This window comes from Bubalus kerabau, chromosome X, assembly GCF_029407905.1.
Source record: "Bubalus kerabau isolate K-KA32 ecotype Philippines breed swamp buffalo chromosome X, PCC_UOA_SB_1v2, whole genome shotgun sequence".
Classification (NCBI taxonomy): domain Eukaryota; kingdom Metazoa; phylum Chordata; class Mammalia; order Artiodactyla; family Bovidae; genus Bubalus; species Bubalus kerabau.
In genome coordinates this window covers 131,852,067-131,858,923 of record NC_073647.1, presented here as the reverse complement: position 1 = coordinate 131,858,923, position 6,857 = coordinate 131,852,067, and the positions used below count along the sequence as shown (strand labels likewise).

Below are 6,857 nucleotides of genomic sequence, written 5' to 3'. Positions count from 1 at the left end.
CAGTGGGAGTGGTGAGCACGGCCAGATCCTCAGATGGAGGGCCTCAGAGAATCCAGTCTCCTGGACTGGTGAACTTTACCCTGGGTTGAGGGAGCCAGAGACCTCTCCTTAAGGACCTACTCGATTATTTTATCTTGTGTGTAATTGGGCAAATTCTAGGCAAGTTCTAGATTTTTTGTTGGTACTTAAATACTTGGAAATATTCATTATTTAGATGAACGGGTATCTGGGAGGGAAGATACTGATCAATGACAAAATTTCTAAGAACTCTGAGTTGTTTCCAATGTGGAAAGATTCTACCTCAAGCACATTCTATGTCATATCCTCTGGTGTCAATGTTACATGATTGTCCTTGCTAGGCAACATTTTAATTCACTGTGATTTTCTTTGTCTTGGAGTTTGGGTAATGTGCTGGAGTTCAGGGGGCTAGTGAAACAGCATGTGAAACAATTGACCAGCTTAAACTGGTTCGACCTTTTCAAATAGATTGTTGATTAATCACACCTTGAGTCATTTTACAGATAAAGAACTGCATGTGTCCAAGAAGGAACACATGACCTCAGGATGATCCCGGAGCCAAGCTCTTCAGTCTGTAAAATTCAGAGAAGAGAAATATTGCCCTGGGCCATTTACAAAGTGAGAAGTCCTTCAATGAGGAAAACCTGGCTTCCTGTAACCTGAGTAGCTGAAACAGACTAATTGAAGACTAGCCAATTAGCTTTCAAGTTAGAAATTCCCATGACCCCTTAGATTGCACCCAGGCTCCTGGATTGAAGAGAGATTTGATACCTTGCCTCCTGCATTGGTTGGCCTTGCAGTAAAGCTCTTTTCTCTAAAGCTCTTGCCATAAGTGTTGACTTCTCTGAGCATCAGGCAGTGAGCCCATGTTCCGTGAGTTTGGGCAGCCTTGTTGAGGTTTAGGACTTGTGACCATCTGCTTGATGCACTGTAGCCCCTGGTGGGCCCTCAACACCAACCCTGAGTGGCCACATATACTGAGTTTGTCTAGAGAGTTAGCTCTCAGATTCCTGTTTCCTAGCCATGGCACTCTGGGCTCCTCTGGCTTCTAGGGCTCCTTTTACTTTTAAGGAAGGAAACAGCTCCTGGATCAGACATCTTTGGGGTGAGTAAACTCCTTAAAATATGCCTGTAACTAAATGTGCTATATGAAGTTAGAAAGTGCCTGTAGTCTAATAATCTCATCAGGACTGTGTATTAGAGAGGATGAGATGGTTGGATGGCATCACTGACTCAATGGGCATGAGTTTGAGCAAACCCGAGGAGAAAGTGAAGGACAGGGAAGCCTGGTATGCTGCAGTCCATTGGGTTGCACAGACTGAGATGTGACGAACTGATTGAAGAACACCACCACCACTGTGGGTTAGAGTCCCACCTAGGAGAGTTTCTTCTGTCTGATTAGAATCCTAAGGCTACAGTCGTGGGTTAAACCACCCCCCCCCCAAGAGGACAATGTCAGAGGTTAGAGCTATTGAGGTGCTCAAATGATTGAGTTCGAGATCTGAACACTGGCTTAAGGTTCCAGGCCTTTGGATTTAATTGCTTATGTTTGTCTGCGTCTGACTGTTTTATGTACTGGGATTGGCTAACAGGAGTTGGCTATGGGATGAATGTGGCGAGACTTTATTCAAGCTGTAATTAATGAGGGTCCTCTGAATCGGGAGATAAAACACCTTGCTCCTGGACTGGAAACCTTGCTTTATGGAGGTGATGGGGGTTTTCCCCTTTGCCTAAGGTGACAGCACAGAAGTATTGTTACAGATGAATATTCTTTAAAAAAAATTATTGGAGATATGTTGATTTACAATCTTGTGTTAGTTTCAGGTGTACAGTAAATTGATTCAATTACACATATATTCAATCTTTTCCAGATTCTTTTCCCATATAGGCTATTATAGAATATTGAGTATAGGATCCTGTTCAGTTATCTATTTTCTATATTGGTTGTATGTGTATGTTCATCTCAAGCTTCTAATGTATCCTTGCCCACAAAGTTCTCCTTTGTTAACCATAAATCTGTTTCAAATTTTGCGAGTCTGTTTCTGTTTTGTAAATAAGTCCATTTGTGTCATTTTTAAAAATTAGATTTACCTATGAGCAATATACTACGGTATTTGTCTTTGACTTACTCAGACAATCTCTAGGTCCATCCATGTTGCTGAAAATGGCATTCTTTCATTCTTTTTTATGGCTGAGTATTCTTCCAATGTATTTATGTATCACATCTTTTTCATCTGTTGATGTACCTTTAGGTTGTTTCCATGTCTTGGCTCTTGTAAACAGTGCTGCAGGGAACATGAGAGTGCTTGTTCCTATTCAAATTATGGTTTTCTTCTGATATATGCCCAGGTAGTCTATTTTTTTTAATTTATTGGTGTATAATTTTACAATGTTTTGTTAGTTTTAGGAATATAGCAAAGTAATGCTGTTACAGACATACACACACACACACACACATACACATATATATATATATATATATATTCATTTTCAGTTTCTTTTCTCATATAGGTTATCCCAGAATATTGATTAGAGTTCCCTGTGCTATGTAGGAGGTCCTTATTGGTTATATATTTTATATATAGGTGTGTATGTATGTTGATCCCAAGCTCCTGATTTATCCCTCCCTCACTACATTTCCCCTTTAGTACCCATAAGTTCGTTTTCAGGATCGGTAAGTTTTCTGTTTTGTATTAAGTTCATTTTATCAGTTTTTAAAATTAGATTCCACATCTGAAGGATATATTTGTCTTTGACTTACTTCACTTAGTATGACAGTCCCTAGGTCCATCCATGTTGCTGCAAATGGCATTCTTTCCTATGGCTAAGTAATATTCCTTTGTATCTCTGGACCACGTGTTTATCTACTCCTCTGTTGATGGACATTTAGTTTTCTCCCATGTCTTGGGTATTGTAAATATTGCTGCAGTTTACATTGGGGTGATTGTTCCATTTTTGAATTATGATTTTCTCAGGATATTTGCTCAGGAGTCAGATTACTGGATATTATGGTAGTATTATTTTTCTATTGTGTTTTATTGAGTATAATTAATTTAAAATGTTGTGTTAGTTTCAGGTGTATAACAGAGTGATTCAGTTATACATACACATATTCACTCATTTTCCGATTCTTTTGTCATACAGATTACTACAGATTATTGAGTAGAGTTCCCCGTGTTATACAGTAGGCGCTTTTGGGTTATTGCTATTATATATATTAGTTGTAGATGTGGGCTTCCCAAGTAGCACAGTGGTAAAGAATCACCTGCCAATGCAGGAGACACAAGAGAAGTGGGTTCAGTGCCTGGGTCAGGAAGATCCCCTAGAGCAGGAAATCGAAACTCACTCCAGTATTCTGACCTGGAAAATTCCATGGATGGAGGGTCCTGGTGGACTACAGTCCATGGAGTCACGAAGAGTCAGACACAACAGTCGTGTATGTTTATCTCAGGCTCCTAAAGTATCCCTCCCCCAACATTTCTCCAGTGGTAATCATAAGCTTGTTTTCGATATCCATAAGTCGGTTTGTATTTTGTAAATGAGTTTATTTGTGAAGTGAAATGAAACTTGCTGTCTTATCCGACTCTTTGTGACCCCATGGCCTATACAGTCCATGGAATTCTCCAGACCAGGATACTGGAGTGGGTAGCCATTCCCTTCTCTAGGGGGTCTTCCCAACCCCGGGATCAAAGCCAGGTCTCCCACATTGCAGGTAGATTCTTTACCAGCTGAGCCACCAGGGAAGCAAGTTCATTTGTGTCATTTTTTAAAAATTAGGTCCCACTTACGAGTGATAACATATGATATTTGTCTTTCTCTGTCTTACTTTACTTAGTATGACATTCCCTAGGTCCATCCATGTTGCTGCACATGTCATTAATTAATTTTTTATGGATGAATAATATTCTATTGTATATATGTACGACATTTGCTTTATTCATTCCTCTGTTGAGAGACATTTAGGTTACTTCCATATCTTCCCTGTGATTCATGGGGTCGAAAAGAGTCGGACACGACTGAGCAACTGAACTGAACTGTTATCTTCGCTAAGGTAAATAGTGCTGCAATGAGGATGGGAGTGCATGTATATTTATGAATCATGGTTTTCTCTGGATATGTACTAGGAGTGGGATTGGTAAATCATATGGTAACTCTATTTTTCGTTTTTCAAGAAATCTCCATAATGTTCTCCATAGTGACTGTGTCAATTTGCATTCCCACCGAGAGTGCAACAGTGTTCCCTTTTTTCCACACTGCATCATTTGTTGTTTGCAGATTTGGGGATGATGACCATTCTGGCTGGTGTGAGGTGATACCTCATTGTACTTTTCATTTGCATGTTTCTGATAATTAGTGATGTTGAGCATCTTTTCATATGCTTTTCGGTCATCTGTATGTCTTCTTTGAAGGAATGTTTGTTTATACACTCTGCCTACTTTTTACGGGATTGTTTATTTTACACAGAGGTGCATGAGCTATTTATATATTTTGGAGATTATTGCGCTGTTGTTTGCTTTGTTTGCAAATATTTCCTCTCATTCTGTGAGCTGTCTTTTTGTTTTTGGTTTCTTTTGCTGTGTGGAAGCTTTTGACTTTCATTAAAGGTCACCTGTTTGTTTTTCTTTTTATTTTCATTACTCCAGGAGGTGGATCAAAAACCATTTTACTAAAAGAAAAAATTGCTGCTGCAACTTATGTCAAACAGTGAGTGTTCTGCCTAGGTTTTCCTCTGAGGGTTTTATAGAATCTGGGTTTACATTTCAGTCTTTGATCCATTTTGAGTTTATTTTTGTGTATGGTGTTAGAGAATATTCTAAATTCATTATTTTACATGTAACTGTCCAGTTTTCAAGGCACCACTTATTGAAGAGACTGTCTTTTTTGGTTCGCTAGTATTTTGTTCAGGATTTTTCCATCTGGGTTCTTCAGTGATATTGGCCTGTCATTTTCTTTTCTTTTTGTTTTCATGCATGCTTCTCTGTCTGGTTTTGCTCTCAGGGTGATGGTGGCCTCATAGAATGAGTTTGGGAGTGTTCCTCCCTCTGCAATTCTTTTTGCAAGAGGTTGATAGAATCTCTAAGTGTTTGACTGAATTACCCGAGAAGCCCCCTGGTCCTGGATATTTTATTGGAAAATTTTAAATCACTGTTTCAGTACTTGTGATCCATCTACTCATGTTCTCTATTTCTTCCATGTTTAGTCTTGAAAGGCTGTACCTCTCTAAGAATCTGTGCATTTCTTCTAGATTGTCCATTTTATTTGCATATAGTTGTTTGTAGTAGTCTCTTATGATACTTGGAGTTCGACACGAGTGTATTCTTAATGAAACCAGCCCTGATTACCTTGTTGTTGTGTGAGTATAAATGTAAGATGAGGGAGTATAAAGCAGGAAATGTCCCCCCCACACACACACCATACAGAAAAATGCACCCTAATCTGGCTAAGGAATTTCATACAATAGAGCACATTCTGGTGTTTCCTCACTAAAAAGTCCATTCCTACTGTATATCAGCCAGAATAGCAGGGAGGTAGTACTGAACTACTTTTATATATTTGTGCACGTGTGATGTTAAAAATGAAATTTTACCAGGAAAAATAGCCATTGGTTGTGGTCTTAAGTGCCATGGGCTACATAGAGGCCTTGGAGTGAATGTATTTCCCCTGGAAATTGCCCAGACATCTAGATTTGCTTGTCGGTGATCTCTGCTGGAGGGGTAAAGTATTTTGGTCTTCTACCAGAAAGCTTAAACCCCAGCATGCTCAGAAAGGAAGTGAGGAAATTGGTGTTTGAATATGTGTGCTCCTGAATTGCTCTCTGAAAGTCAGCTCTGCCTGAGTCTAAGACAGCTTCCTCTTTCACTTTCTTCAATGTGATGCAATCGCTCTCTCAGCCTCCTACTCACTAGGTAAGTTTTTCTACATGGAGACTGAGACAGAGCCTGATCTTCTATAGGACCCTCCTCAGTAGACAAGCATGCCCTCAGCATATGGCGGGGCAGAAATATTAGGAGCCTGTGACCAAATGGGCTGTGGTCTTGGAACTGGTGGGACAGATTCCTTGGAAGCTGGGTAGCACGTGTGCCTTTCAAGCTACAGTTTGACAACCACATATAATAATGGAAAACTTTTCAGGGTTCTTTAAGTGAACCCTCAGATCCAAGCTGGTCACCTTGAGACAGTCCATTCTTCTTAGTGGTTTCTCCAGGGAACTCATACAGCCAATGCTTTCCAGAAACCAAACTAGGAGATGGAATTGGGTCCTAAATTAAGGGGCGATTCCTCAAGTTTGCCCATTTTCTCCCTAGAGAGGAACAAGGCGCTCTGAGCCACAGACAGACAAGCCCTGAAGGCTTTCCTACAGCCTGAATGTAGGAATGAATGCAAGGGCTTTCCAGGGAGACCTCAAGTTCCTGATAAGAGTGCTGGTTGATGTCGACTTCAATCCATGAAGGCTGGGAAGAGGCAGCAAGCATTGGTTAAAGACAGTAGGTCCAAGCTCTGTTTGTTGGCCAAAATGTAAACTATTTTGAGCACTACAGTGGAAGAAATTGGTCAGTCAACTGCAGAGCTCAGTTTGGGCTGAGGAGTGGCCAGGAAGAGCCAAGACAGATGACCCAATAGTAATAAATTCCATCCAGGCACCAAAACGCCAAACTTCAAGCAGTAGCCTGAAAAGAGACATGTGAAGGAAACAAAGCCTCTGATAATCACCTTTCTTAATTACCAATTAATCCAACCTTGTCAATGCTTATGTAACACTCCAGTCCTGGTGGTACAAAACTCTGGGACCTGGGATTATCATTTTCCACAGAATTTGAGACTCATTAACCAAATCGAGG

General features: G+C 40.2%; 1 long non-coding RNA gene across 2 annotated transcripts; it reads left to right on the top strand.

Annotated features, from left to right (window-relative positions):
* Positions 1-499: 499 nt before the first annotated feature.
* On the top strand, positions 500-4,328 carry LOC129639233 (uncharacterized). 2 transcript variants are annotated; one of them, XR_008708284.1, is made up of 3 exons: positions 500-1,123; positions 3,982-4,069; positions 4,191-4,328. It is a non-coding gene; the product is annotated as an uncharacterized LOC129639233 (long non-coding RNA). The 2 variants fall into 2 exon arrangements; XR_008708285.1 differs by lacking the exon at positions 500-1,123 and adding an exon at positions 2,270-2,367.
* The last annotated feature ends 2,529 nt before the right edge of the window (positions 4,329-6,857 follow it).